Source organism: Sminthopsis crassicaudata, chromosome 4 (genome assembly GCF_048593235.1).
Source record: "Sminthopsis crassicaudata isolate SCR6 chromosome 4, ASM4859323v1, whole genome shotgun sequence".
Lineage (NCBI taxonomy): Eukaryota > Metazoa > Chordata > Mammalia > Dasyuromorphia > Dasyuridae > Sminthopsis > Sminthopsis crassicaudata.
The window spans coordinates 76563045-76577402 of record NC_133620.1 but is presented as its reverse complement, the minus strand read 5'-3'; positions in this window follow the sequence as shown (position 1 = coordinate 76577402).

Here is a 14358-nt window from a genome sequence, read left to right as displayed (position 1 = left end):
ACAGCTCTTCATCACATGTTTACCTGACCAGACCTGGCTACAGAATACCAATTCATACTCCAAATCAGAGAGTAGGGCACTCATATTTTGTTTTATTGAGGATGTTTATTTGTTTGTTTGTTTTAGATAAAGGCTCATTTGGTTCTCTCACGTAGACATAGTACTTGTTATACAAAGCTTTGAGGAATATCATCCAAATCATTTATAATAACAATATTAGATTTTATGTAATGTTTTAAAGTTTACAAAGTGCTTTTACCTACATTATCTTATTTGTTCCTCGCAATTGAGACTAATATTATTGCAACATACTGAGAAAGAATGGTATATTCAAAAAGTACACTGGATTTGATGGCAGAGAATAGATATTCAAATACAGTTCCACATGAATTATCTATGAGACACTGAAGAAGTCAAGTAAATTATGAAGACCTCAGGTTCTTTATCCGTTAAATGATAGATAAATATCTAGATGGCCTCTTAATTTATGAGTTTATGATCCTGTCAGTAAACAAAATGATAATGTCATTAAGCCTATGCCTTCAAGGACTTTTCAATTTAGTTGAAGGGAAAAAAAAAAGATAGATACTCATGAAAGAATTAAGAATATATTCCTAAAATAATTAGAAGCTACAACAAGGCAATACATCTTTGAGTCTAATTATTACCACCAACCTTAATACATTTCCTGAATTTTGTCACTTTATTTAAAACCAATAGCTGAAAAATACTTTACTTCTTCAAAACTGATTAAAAACTTGCATGAACCTAGTTCACATTGGTTTTCCAATTCTATAGACATTCTAAACTTCCTCAGAGTATAATACAGACTGATCATACATTTTTAAGTGGTATGAATAAAACCATTTTATGTGTATAAACTATATTGTAGAGCAAAGATTAGAATATGCCTGAGCATTTTCTATTTTAACACCAAACTCAAATAAACTGCAATTATTTAATGGCTATTCTGGTACATTCATGGTTTTATACCTAGAAGGAATCTACCAAACCGTCCTCAACTTAAGTCTCCTCATTTTACAGAATGGAAACTGAGGCCAAATGGGATTTAATGATTTGTTTATATTCATACAATTAATGTCAGGAGATAATTTGAACAGCAATTTCATTAGACCATGTTAATAGTAAAATGTGAAACCCCAAATATAATGCTTTTCCTTCTTCCCTGGATTCCTATTTATTTATATAACACCAGATGATGCATTGTTGAAATATTTAAATATATTTTTTGTGTTTATTACACTGTTGATAAATTGCATAGGTAGTAATATTATTGTCTGTTTAATCCAGTGAATCTTAACCTGTTTTGTACGATGTATCTATTTGGCAGCCTGATAAAGTGTATAGATAATCCTTCTTAGAAAAACCTTTTTTTAATAAAATGAAGAAAATAACATATTTTAGTTATAGATTAGAGAAAATAAAAAAGTATTTGTCCCTATTCAAATTCACACATCCTCTGAAATTTATCCACTGACCCCTCTGGGGAATGAGCTTAGAATAAGAACCCCTGATCTAAATCAGTGAGACAGGGTTTGGTACTAAAAAGAGAGAGAAAATTTATGGGAAGAGTGATTTCTCTATTTTTATATACTGAGCCAGTGGTTCAGAGCTAATCAATTAATAAATGAGATATAATTAATTTATGTAATTAATCAATTAATAAATCAATTAATAAATGATAATAATCCATAAATTATTATGAAGCAATATAAGAACATCCCCCTATATTGTCTTTGGACCCAATGTGAGAGAATCAATATGAAAACCCATCTAGAAGGTGGAAATTTGGTATTTTTGTCCTTAAGAGTATCTTAGAGGTATTGGTCAGCACTTACAGAAACTCTGTAAGCTCATACTGTATGATCCCATGGTATTACCAATCTATTCCTAGTGTATATGTGTGTATGTATACATTCATATATATATATAAAGATATATATATATATATATATGTTTGTGTTTATGTATATATATATATATATATGTGTGTGTGTACATATATATGTGTGTACACATATGCATATATGTATGTACTTATATGTATAAATGGATGTGTCTGCATAACACACACATATACACACAACTAGGAAATATTGACTAATAAAAAGTTTTTTTACCTTTTATTACATACATTAACTGTATGAATATAAACTTAGAAGCTAAGAGATTGATAACAGTCTCTTTTTCATTGTACTACTTATTTACTATGTAAAAATAAACACTAAAATCTGCTGATTGAATTACTTTCTGATTAATACAGCTTTTTATTAACTAATGTCTTATGTGACTACTGTGACCTACCCCATTAAGTGTTATTGGTTTATGCATTTCTGGCAATTCCTAGCATACAGTAAAGGCTTAATAAATTCTTACTAACTGAATTTAGAATAATGATTAGATTGATTAATTTCCTACATACTAACAGATTATTTCATTGCTTATTTTATACTTAAAATGTGACTTTAAGAGCACATGCAATAAATGTAGTGTTATATAGACCAGTTTCCTTTGAACATTAAGGTTTTCCTTGAAAATCCAGCCAATGTCACTAAAATAAAACAAATTAGTATCACTTTTGAATGAAGTTGTGTCCCCAAATCTTTAAGATGGTTATAGTTCTTTTGGGTCTGAACAAATATATCAGCTTATTCATATAACTGATCAATTAAGATTACCAATGTAACAATCAGTATTATATATATATATATATATATATATATATATATATATATAGACATATATATATATATATATATATATATATATATATATATGGTTTTTGTTTGCTTATTTGTTTGTTTCTTAAGAATTGACTAGTTTATGCCCAAAGGGCTATCAATTTATGCATATCCTTTGATCTAGCAATGTTTCTACTGGGCTTGTATCCCAAAGAGATCTTAAAGGAGGGAAATGGATCTACATGTGCAAAAATGTTTACAACAGCCCTAAAGTTTGATCTTCAAGCAGAGACTAGATGCCTACTTTTTGGTTGTGTTACATTAGAGAATTACTTTCAGCTTTAGATTGGACAATTTGATTGCTGAGGTCCAGTTCAACTGCAAATTCTGTATTTATTTAAGAGAAGTGAAGTGACATGTAAAAAAATTGAGACCAATTAAGAAATCATATAAATATGTTGTAAATGTTCAAAATTTTTGTTCAAAAATTCCTAAGACCCAAGGCAGTTTTGTTTTAATATTTTTGCATGGAATTTTTATTAAAAATAAAATGGAAACATATTTTGCAATACAAAAAGATGAAAAACTACAGATTGGACTTTGACTCAAATCAAATTTGATTCTTCCTGTACATCATTTTGCCTATGTTGATTTTAATGTAAGCTCAAATGTTCAGTCATCTATGATTTCACATTGTAAATATAGTGCTACTCCATTTGAGATATGAAGAAAATGACAAACTGAAAAGTAAAATAATAGTCTCTACTCACAAAAATTGTAACTAGCAAAGATCACATTTGAATCTAGATTGTACAACTTTAATCTAGTATATTTATTATTGTAATATGATTCATTTAAACTCCTTTTTTCATATTAAAAGGATCAACTTCACTTCTTCAAGTCAAATTCATGTACTGGTGACCATTAGCCACTATGCTTATATGTAATACTTCAATGGCCATTTTCAGGTTTGTATTTTTCTAGTAAATTAATTTTTATTAGATATTTGATTACGTAGGCAATATTGGGCACTAGCCAATGCTAAAGAAAATCACCACAAAGATCACATTTAATTGTGAAACTTTCAATCATTTGGAAACCACTACAGATGTTTCTTTTTAAAAGTTCCATTTGTACTTTGGGTTCATGGTACATAATTTGGGAAAAAAATTTTTTTTTTTGTTTTGTTTTTCCTCTACTTTTCTTTTTCTTTCTTTTTGCTTTATAATAATGTCTTGGTGCAACTTTTAAAAAAAGAAATACATTAGCATATTTATTATAAATGTAATTGGTCTTTTTTTATTTGTGATTGGGGACAGGGTCACCAGTTAAAATACACCACTGTAAAATCTGCAATTTAAATTTAATTTCATGCTGCATTGTAGGAACAGTTTACATAAATAACATCCATTAATCATTAAAAAGAAAGGTTAGATGGAAATTAGGTTTCTATTATTTTTCTATGATTATTTATGGCTTTACAATAAAGTTTGATTTTTTTCAAGGTGGCAAAATTAAGGCTTATGAAAGTGAAAATATATTTAAATAAAAAACAACCACATCCAGGAATACAATTGGCATTTTATCATTTTGACCTGGAAAGTCTGCCAGTGCACATCCCAAAGCTCATTCTGATATAAACATTTCTGGATTTCAAAGACATTATACTCCTAACTACAAAAGACAAATCTCGCATAACAGGTTCATTGTTACTAACAGATTTAAAATCTATAATTTTGCCATTGAATAAAGGGATCTGTTTCTTCCAAGGGCTAATATATAGAGGGTGCAAGCATGAAAGTAAAGGAAATTTTGAGGACAAAAATACATCATTTGGAGTATAGCAATCACTTGAGGATAAATGATAACTAATTAAATATAGAAATTAAGAGATGGCAGCGTGGAGGCAGACAACTGCTTGAGCTCCTCGTTTTCTCTCAGAACTTACTTCATGACAAGCCTCTGACTTAATGCTTGACCCAGAAAGAAATCCACAAATTATCACCAAGAGAAGACATCCTTGAAAGTCGCCAGAAAAGGTCTGTGTTTGCTCGGGGGAGGGTCAATCAGACTGGGCACAGACTGAGGGCAGACAGCCAGAGCAAGACAGGCAGCTCAAACAGCTCAGACCAGAGGGGGAGGGGTGTGATCTCTGCCATTTCTGTGAAAGGGCTTTTGCCCCAGCGTGGATGCTCCATCTTGGCAGCAAGCCAGGAGCAGCGGAGAGGTTGTAAACACCGGAGGTGAAGATTAAAACCCCAGAAAGCCAGCATCTCTCAGAGCCCGGCCACCCCTAACCCCCACCTGGACTGACTCAGCGCGTTCTCGGAGCCTCAGAGCACAGAATCAATGCAGTCATTGCTGTTCTGTTAGTGGCTCTCTGCTGCCCTACCCCCAGTCTGTAGAGGAAGCCCATTAATACCATCCAGCCCCATCCCCCGCAAAACAGACCAATTGTATCTCTTGTCAGTTTGTTTTCTTTGATTCCTACTCTGACAAAATGAACAAAAAATTCAAAAGGGCTCTAACCATTGACAGCTTCTGTGTGGAAAGGCAACAGACTTCAAATGCTGAGGAGACTAGGAACAGACTGTCCCCAGATGTATCCCCTGGGAGGGATATAAGCTGCTCCTCAATACAAAAGAACCTCATAGAGGAAATCAAAAAGGCTCTCACAAGTGAGCTGGAAGAGAAATTGGAAAAGGAAAGGGAAGCTTGGCAAGAGAGCCTGGAGAAGTCATCCCATGCATTCAAAGACAGAGTGGATAAAGAAATCAAATCATTGAGAAACAAGATTAGTGAGCTGGAAAAGGTAAACAACTCCAAGGAAAACAGGATTAGTGAGCTGGAAAAAGAAATCAGCTCTCTAAAAAATAAAATGGATAAAATGGAAAAAAATTCCATAGAAGATAAAAACTCAATTGGACAATTACAAAGAGATATAAAAAAGTGAGTGAAGAAAATACATCATTGAAAATTAGACTGGAACAAGTAGAAATGAATGACTCAAGGAGAAACCAAGAGGGAGTCAAGCAAAACCAGAGAAATGAAACAATTGAAAAGACTGTCAAGTACCTTACCAGAAAGACAACAGACCTGGAAAACAGATCCAGGAGAGACAATTTGAGAATAATCGGACTCCCTGAAAAATGGGAGGAAAAAAAGAGCTTGGACACCATTTTCGAGGAAATTATCAAAGAGAACTGCCCAGACGTTTTGGAAACAGAGGGTAAAATAGACATTGAAAAAATTCATCAATCACCTACTAAAAGGGACCCTAAAATCAAAACGCCAAGAAATATAGTGGCCAAGTTCAAGAACCATCAGACAAAGGAAAAGATATTGGAAGCTGCTAGAAAAAAACAATTCAGATATGGAGGATCCACAATAAGGATAACCCAGGATCCAGCAGCGTCCACATTAAAAGAATGCAGGGCCTGGAACATGATATTCCGAAAGGCTAAGGAACTTGGTATGCAGCCAAGAATAACTTACCCAGCAAGAATGAGCATCGTTTTCCAGGGAAGAAGATGGACATTTAATGAAATAAATGAATTCCATCTATTTTTGATGAAAAATCCAGACCTACATAAAAGGTTTGATCTTCAAATACAGAACTCAAGAGATTTCTAAAAAGGTAAAAAGAAATCTTGAGAACTATACTTCTGTCAAAAAAATATGTAAAGAACATATGTACAATTTGTCGTAGAAACTAGAGGTGGAAAGGAGATTATATCATAAAAAAGTGTAAAGTGGTTGTACTACATCTCATGAAGAGGCAAAGGTAACCTATTATATCTGAGAGAAAGAAAGGAGGGAGATGAACATAGCGTGTATCAATAGACATATTTGATTTATGGTGAAACTTCTTCCACTTCATTGAAAAGTGAAAGAGAAGGAGTAAGCTAAGGGGAAGGGAATACAGTAATTTCGAGGAAAAGGGGTAAAATAAGGGGAGGATCTTTAAGGTGGGGGAGGGATCCTAAAAAGGGAGGGCTGTGAAAAGCAAGTGGTGTTCAATAGTTTAATACTGGATAGGAGGGTAAAAGGGAAGGAAAGGGGAAAAGCATAAGCAGGGGTTAATAGGATGGCAAGCAATATAGAATTAGTCCTTCTAACCATAAATGTGAATGGGGCAAACTGCCTCATAAAGAGGAAGCAGTTAGCAGATTGGATTAAAAGTCAGAATCCTACTATATGTTGTTTACAGGAAACACACCTGAAACAGGGTGAGACATTCAAACTAAAAGTAAAAGGGTGGAGCAGAATCTATTATGCTTTAGGCAAAACCAAAAAAGCAGGAGTAGCCATCCTCATCTCAGATCAAGCAAAAACAAAAATTGATCTAATTAAAAGAGATAAGGAAGGGCATTATATCCTGCTAAAGGGCAGCATCAATAGTACAGCAGTATCAATATTAAACATGTATGCACCAAGTGGTGCAGCATCTAAACTCTTAAAAGAGAAATTAAGAGAGCTGCAAGAGGAAATAGATAGCAAAACTATAATAGCTGGAGATCTCAACCTTGCACTCTCAGAATTAGATAAATCAAACCACAAAATAAATAAGAAAGAAGTCAAAGAGGTAAATAGAATACTAGAAAAGTTTGATATGATAGATCTTTGGCGAAAGCTAAATGGAGACAGAAAGGAATATACTTTCTTCTCAGCAGTTCATGGAACCTATACAAAAATTGATCATATACTAGGGCATAAAAACCTCAAAATCAAATGCAATAAGGCAGAAATAGTAAATGCATCCTTTTCAGACCATAATGCAATCAAAATAACATTTAATAAAAAGCCAGGGGAAAATAGACCAAAAAATAATTGGAAACTAAATAATCTTATGCTAAAGAATGATTGAGTAAAACAGCAAATCATAGACATAATTAATAACTTCACCCAAGAAAATGACAATAATGAGACATCATACCAAAATGTGTGGGATACAGCCAAAGCAGTAATAAGGGGAAGTTTTATATCTCTACAGGCCTACTTGCATAAAATAGAGAAAGAGAGGGCCAAAGAATTGGGCTTACAACTAAAATTGCTAGAAAAGGAACAAATTAAAAACCCCCAGACAAACACAAAACTTGAAATTCAAAAAATAAAAGGTGAGATTAATAAAATTGAAAGTAAAAAAACTATCGAATTAATTAATAAAACTAAGAGTTGGTTTTATGAAAAAACCAACAAAATAGACAAACCCTTAGTAAGCCTGATTAAAAAAAGGAAAGAGAAAAAGCAAATTGTTAGTCTTGAAAATGAAAAGGGTGAACTCACCACTAATGAAGAGGAAATTAGAACAATAGTTAGGAGCTACTTTGCTCAACTTTATGCTGATAAATTCGATAACTTAAATGAAATGGAAGAATACCTTCAAAAATATAGCTTGCCCAGATTAACAGAGGAAGAAGTAAGTAGTCTAAATAGTCCCATCTCAAAAAAAGAAATAGACCAAGCTATTAACCAACTTCCTAAGAAAAAGTCCCCAGGACCAGATGGATTTACAGGTGAATTCTACCAAACATTTAAAGAACAACAACTCCAATGCTATGTAAACTATTTGAAAAAATAGGGATTGAAGGAGTCCTACCAAATTCTTTCTATGACACAGACATGGTACTGATACCTAAACCAGGTAGATCGAAAACTGAGAAAGAAAACTATAGACCAATTTCCTTAATGAATATTGATGCTAAAATCTTAAATAAGATATTAGCAAGTAGATTTTAGAAAATCATCCCCAAGATAATACACTATGACCAAGTGGGATGTACACCAGGAATGCAGGGCTGGTTTAATATTAGGAAAACTATTAGTATAATTGACCATATTAATAATCAAATTAATAAAAACCATATGATCATCTCAATAGATGCAGAAAAGGCATTTGGTAAAATTTAGCATCCATTCCTACTAAAAACGCTTGAGAGTATAGGAATAAATGGACTATTCCTTAAAATAATAAGGAGCATATATTTAAAACCTTCAGTAAACATCATATGTAATGGTGATAAACTAGAACCTTTCCCTGTAAGTTCAGGAGTGAAACAAGGTTGCCCACTATCACCATTACTATTCAATATAGTACTAGAAACTCTAGCCTTGGCAATAAGAGCCGAGAAAGAGATCCAAGGAATTAGAGTAGGAAATGAAGAAATCAAATTGTCACTTTTCGCAGATGACATGATGGTATACTTAGAGAACCCCAAATACTCTGCTAAAAAGCTATTAGAAATAATTCAGAATTTTAGCAGTCGCAAGATACAAAATAAATCCACGTAAATCCTCAGGATTTTTATACATTACCAACACAATCCAACAGCAAGAGATACAAAGAGAAATTCCATTCAAAATAACAGTTGATAGCATAAAATATTTGGGAATATATCTACCAAAGGAGAGTCAGGAATTATATGAGCAAAATTACAAAACACTTGCCACAAAAATAAAGTCAGATTTAAATAATTGGAAAGACATTCAGTGTTCTTGGATAGGCCGAGCGAATATAATAAAGATGACAATACTCCCCAAACTAATCTATTTATTTAGTGCTATACCCATCAGACTCCCAAGAAACTATTTCAATGACCTAGAAAAAATAACAACAAAATTCATATGGAAGAATAAAAGGTCGAGAATTGCAAGGGAACTAATGAAAAAAAATTCAGAGGAAGGTGGTCTAAGTGTACCCGAATTAAAGCTATATTATATAGCAGCAGTCACCAAAACCATTTGGTATTGGCTAAGAAATAGACTAGTTGATCAGTGGCATAGGTTAGGTTCACAGGGCAAGATAGTGAATAAAAATAGCAATCTAATCTTTGACAAACCCAATGATCCCAAATTTTGGGATAAGAATTCATTATTTGACAAAAACTGCTGGGAAAACTGGAAATTAGTATGGCAGAAACTAGGCATGGACCCACATTTAACACCACATACTAAGATTAGATCAAAATGGGTCCAAGATTTAGGCATAAAGAACGAAATCATAAATAAATTGGAGGAACATGGGATGGTTTACCTCTCAGACTTGTGGAGGAGGAAGGAGTTTGTGTCCAAGGGAGAACTAGAGACCATTATTGATCACAAAATAGAACATTTTGATTACACCAAATTAAAAAGTTTCTGCACAAACAAAACTAATGCAAACAAGATTAGAAGGGAAGTAACAAATTGGGAAAAAATTTTTACAGTTAAAGGTTCTGATAAAGGCCTCATCTCCAAAATATACAGAGAATTGACTTTAATTTATAAGAAATCAAGCCATTCTCCAATTGATAAATGGTCAAAGGATATGAACAGACAATTTTCAGATGATGAAATTAAAACTATTTCCACTCATATGAAAGAGTGTTCCAAATCACTATTGATCAGAGAAATGCAAATTAAGACAACTCTGAGGTATCATTACACACCTGTCAGATTGGCTAAGATGACAGGAACAAATAACGATGAATGTTGGAGGGGCTGTGGGAAAACTGGGACACTGATGCATTGTTGGTGGAGTTGTGAAAGAATCCAACCATTCTGGAGAGCAATCTGGAATTATGCCCAAAAAGTTATCAAAATGTGCATACCCTTTGACCCAGCCATACTACTACTGGGCTTATACCCCAAGGAACTACTAAAGAAGGGAAAGGGTCCTGTATGTGCCAAAATTTTTGTGGCAGCCCTTTTCATAGTGGCTAGAAGCTGGAAGATGAATGGATGTCCATCAATTGGAGAATGGTTGGCTAAACTATGGTATATGAATGTTATGGAATATTATTGTTCTATAAGAAATGACCAACAGGAGAAATACAGAGAGGCTTGGAGAGACTTACATCAACTGATGCTGAGTGAAACGAGCAGAACCAGAAGATCATTATACACTTCAACAATGATACTGTACGAGGATGTATGCTGATGGAAGTGGATTTCTTCAACATAGAGAAGAGCTAATCCAATTCCAATTGATTAATGATGGACAGAACCAGCTACATCCAGAAAAGGAACACTGGGAAATGAATGTAAACTGTTATTTTTACCTTCTGAATCCAATTCTTCCTGTGCAACAAAAAATTCGGTTCTACACACATATATTGTATCTAGAATATACTGTAATATATTTAACATATGTAAGACTGCTTGCCATCTGGGGGAGGGGGTTGGGGGAGGAAGGGAAAAAATCTGAATAGAAGTAAGTGCAAGGGATAATGTTGTAAAAAATTACCCATGCATATGTACTGTCAAAAAATGTTATAATTATAAAATAAAATAAAAATTAAAAAATATATATATAAAAATTAATTTAAAAATAAAACAATATCAAATTTACTCAAATCTACTTCTCTAAACTGTCAAAATATTTAAATGGAGAGAGAAATTTTAAGAAACTCATCACAATAATGTATATATTAAATTATGATATTGTCTTTATCTTAAGTAAATTATTTTGGCTGCTAGGTATTGTTATAAAAGGACTCAAGCATTCCTGAATTCAACTCTGGCTTCATTTACTAGTTGTGTGATGCTATATTAGCCCATATTAGCCTCAGATTTTAGTAGTAATATTCTAACATTTATAAGGATCAAATGAGATAATTTATCTGAAGTACTTTTATCTGGAATGCACTTTGAGCCAGTGGTGTTAAAAATTGCCCCCTAAGTTTTCAAATATATTCCTAGAAATGTGAGAGCATGATAAAACTGGTTTTGCTCTAGGAGTATAAAGCCAGAGAACATATTCAATAAAATAAAGTGGAGGAAGGGAGAATTCTTGGTTCATTTAAACCAATATTTCCATATCTTGACTCTTAAACTGCTGCAAAAAAAAAAAAAAATATATATATAGCTACATGCAGTAGAGTATTTTCTCTCTGAACACCAATACTATTAAAATCATTTAGCACTTAGGAAGATTAAAATATTGGTGAAAATGTGGAAAGAGATTCTCAATATTGAATTAACTAAATATATTTCCAATCACAATATAGCAGAGTCTACATAAGAGTTCCAGTCAATCTGTTCCTGGCCTCTGCCACAAAATTCTGCAATCTCTAGTTGCCACAATATCTACTTAAGCTCATATAGGTGTTATTCATTAATCTGAATGCCACAGTTCTCTGATGAATCATCCCATGGAAGTACAAATTATTATTTACACTTAATGAGCTATATAATGAACTTTAATAACTAAAGTAAACCTTAGCATATTAGCAACCAAATGGTTTCATAAAGAGATAATGGTCTCATTTAGAGTTCCTTATTTTATCAAGCTGTATCCTTAATTGTGAGATTCAGCCTGGAAGCTGTATAGTGTCCAAGATTTAGGGCTAAAGAGAATCAGTTTTAATTCCTACCTCTGACTCTTTATAGCTATGGGATTGTAAGAATGTTAATATTTCTAAGATCCATATACCATTTGGGATCTATATTAGAATAGCTGGCTAATGTTTGTGAACACATATGATGAATTTAGATTAAAGATTTCTACCATGATATATAATGCAATTCATACATTTAATAGATAAAAAAATAAGTATGTGTTAAGTATATTGCCGAAGACTACACAGATAATAAGTGGTAAAGTTAAAAATCAAATCCAGTTCCTCTAATTAGTGATCCTATGATCATTGTATGTATATTTGTTTATTTATTTTAAATTTTATTTCTATTTCTCAACTTCCAGTAAATAACTAATACCTCAACATGTTCTTTGTATGTTCTTAAATTAATTGAAAACTCTGTGGCAGTCCCTCTAGAGTCTAGAGCAACGCCCTCAACTGAGCATTTTCACACACAGAGATTCCTAAGAAATCATACACTATTTTGTCTCAAATATCCCTGAGGAATTTGTTTGCACTGCTGAAGCTCATGAGCCGCTACTGTTATCATTCTAATTGATTATCAGACAGCAGCCTCCATTCATTTTTAGCAAAGGTATTTATTAAGATGATACATTAAGAAAAAAAGAAATAGTTGCAAAAGCACTCCCTCTCCAAAACAAAGCATAATCTTTCCTTGCACACATACAATCCCTAGGAAGAATAGGCTAAAATATTAAAATATAATGATAGTAGGCATATGTGTAGAGATAATATATGGCCATGAGTATAGCTCTGGACTTCTTGTTCTATAGGTCTTTTTCTACCTTCATAAAAATTTCATGAATTTCACTACAGGATGTAGTAAAAATAGATGAGTCATTCTGCTACTTAGATAGGCTGATTTTTTCAGGCATAGTACCTCCACTAAATTCATAGCTAAAATAGCCTTCTTCTCCATAGGTGAAGGGAAAAGGGAGAGAGAAGAAGCATTTATAGATTAACTACTATGGAGTGAAATTTAAGCATTTTACAAATATAATTTCATTTGATTTTCACAACTTATGAGATGGATGCTATTATTCCCATTTTATAGTTGACAAAATTTGTTACTTGTCTAGAAACATGTTATTGCGTGTTAGAGGCAAGAACTGAACTCAGGGCTTCCTGATACTGGGGCTAATACTCCATCCACAGAACCATGGATAAATGCATAGGTAAAGGCATGATCATCTGAATTTGAGCTTCCTTTATATTTTGGTCGGAAAATAAAGATAACTTTTTAAAAATGAATCTCATAAAAAAATATTCAGGGAGCAGCAGCCTTGAAGTCAGGAGGACCTGAGTTCAAATCTGGCCTGAGACATTTAACACTTCCTAGTTGTATGACCCTGGGCATGTCACTTAACTGCAATTGCTTCAGGGAAAAAAAAAAGAAAAGAAAAGAAAAGAAAAGAGAATAGTGATGGAATGCCAAGAGAGGCAGAGCCAAGATGATGGAGTAAAGGGAGAAACATGCACAATCTCTTCCCCAAATCACTCCACATTCCTCTGAATAGTGACTCTAATCAAATTTTAGAGTGTCAAAACACCACCAAAAGATGAACTAGAGCATTTTCCAGCTGAAAATAATTTAGAAAGTCAGCAGGAATGGTTGTGAAAGCAAGGCGGAAGTCCAGTATGCAGTTCCAGTCTAGCCCATGCTGGTACAGCCCTCTGAATCAATATTACAGGTAGCTTCCATACCTCTCAGCTCAAACATCAAAGAAGACTTGGAGGATCAGCAGAAACGGTCTATGGAACCAATATGGGAGCTTAGATATAATCTCAAGGCAGATTGCACCCACCTGACTCAGCTCCAGCCTCACCTGGACCTCAGCATCAGCAAGGCGAGATCTCTGATTCATCCTGACCATTGAAAGTTATTATGATTGTTAAAGACGATCAAAACACACATTTAGAAGATGATAAAAAAAAAAGTCAAAGCTCCTACATTCAAAGCCTCCAAGAAAAATAAGGGTTTGGCTCAAAACATGGAAGGGCTTGAGGTCAAAAAGAACTGAAAAAAGTAAGAAAGAGAGAGAGAGGAAACATTAAGGAAAAACTTGAGAGTGGTGCAAAATGAAATGAAAAAAAAAGTTAATGAGGAGAAGAATGCTTTAAAAAAACAAAATTGGCTAATTGGAAAAGAGGTACAAAAACTCACTAAGGAAAATAATTCCTTAAAAAATAGAATAAATCAAATAAAAACTAATGACTTTATGAGAAATCAAGATACAATAATGAAAAAAAAAGAAAAAAATATAAAATATCTCATTGGAAAAATACATGACCTGGAA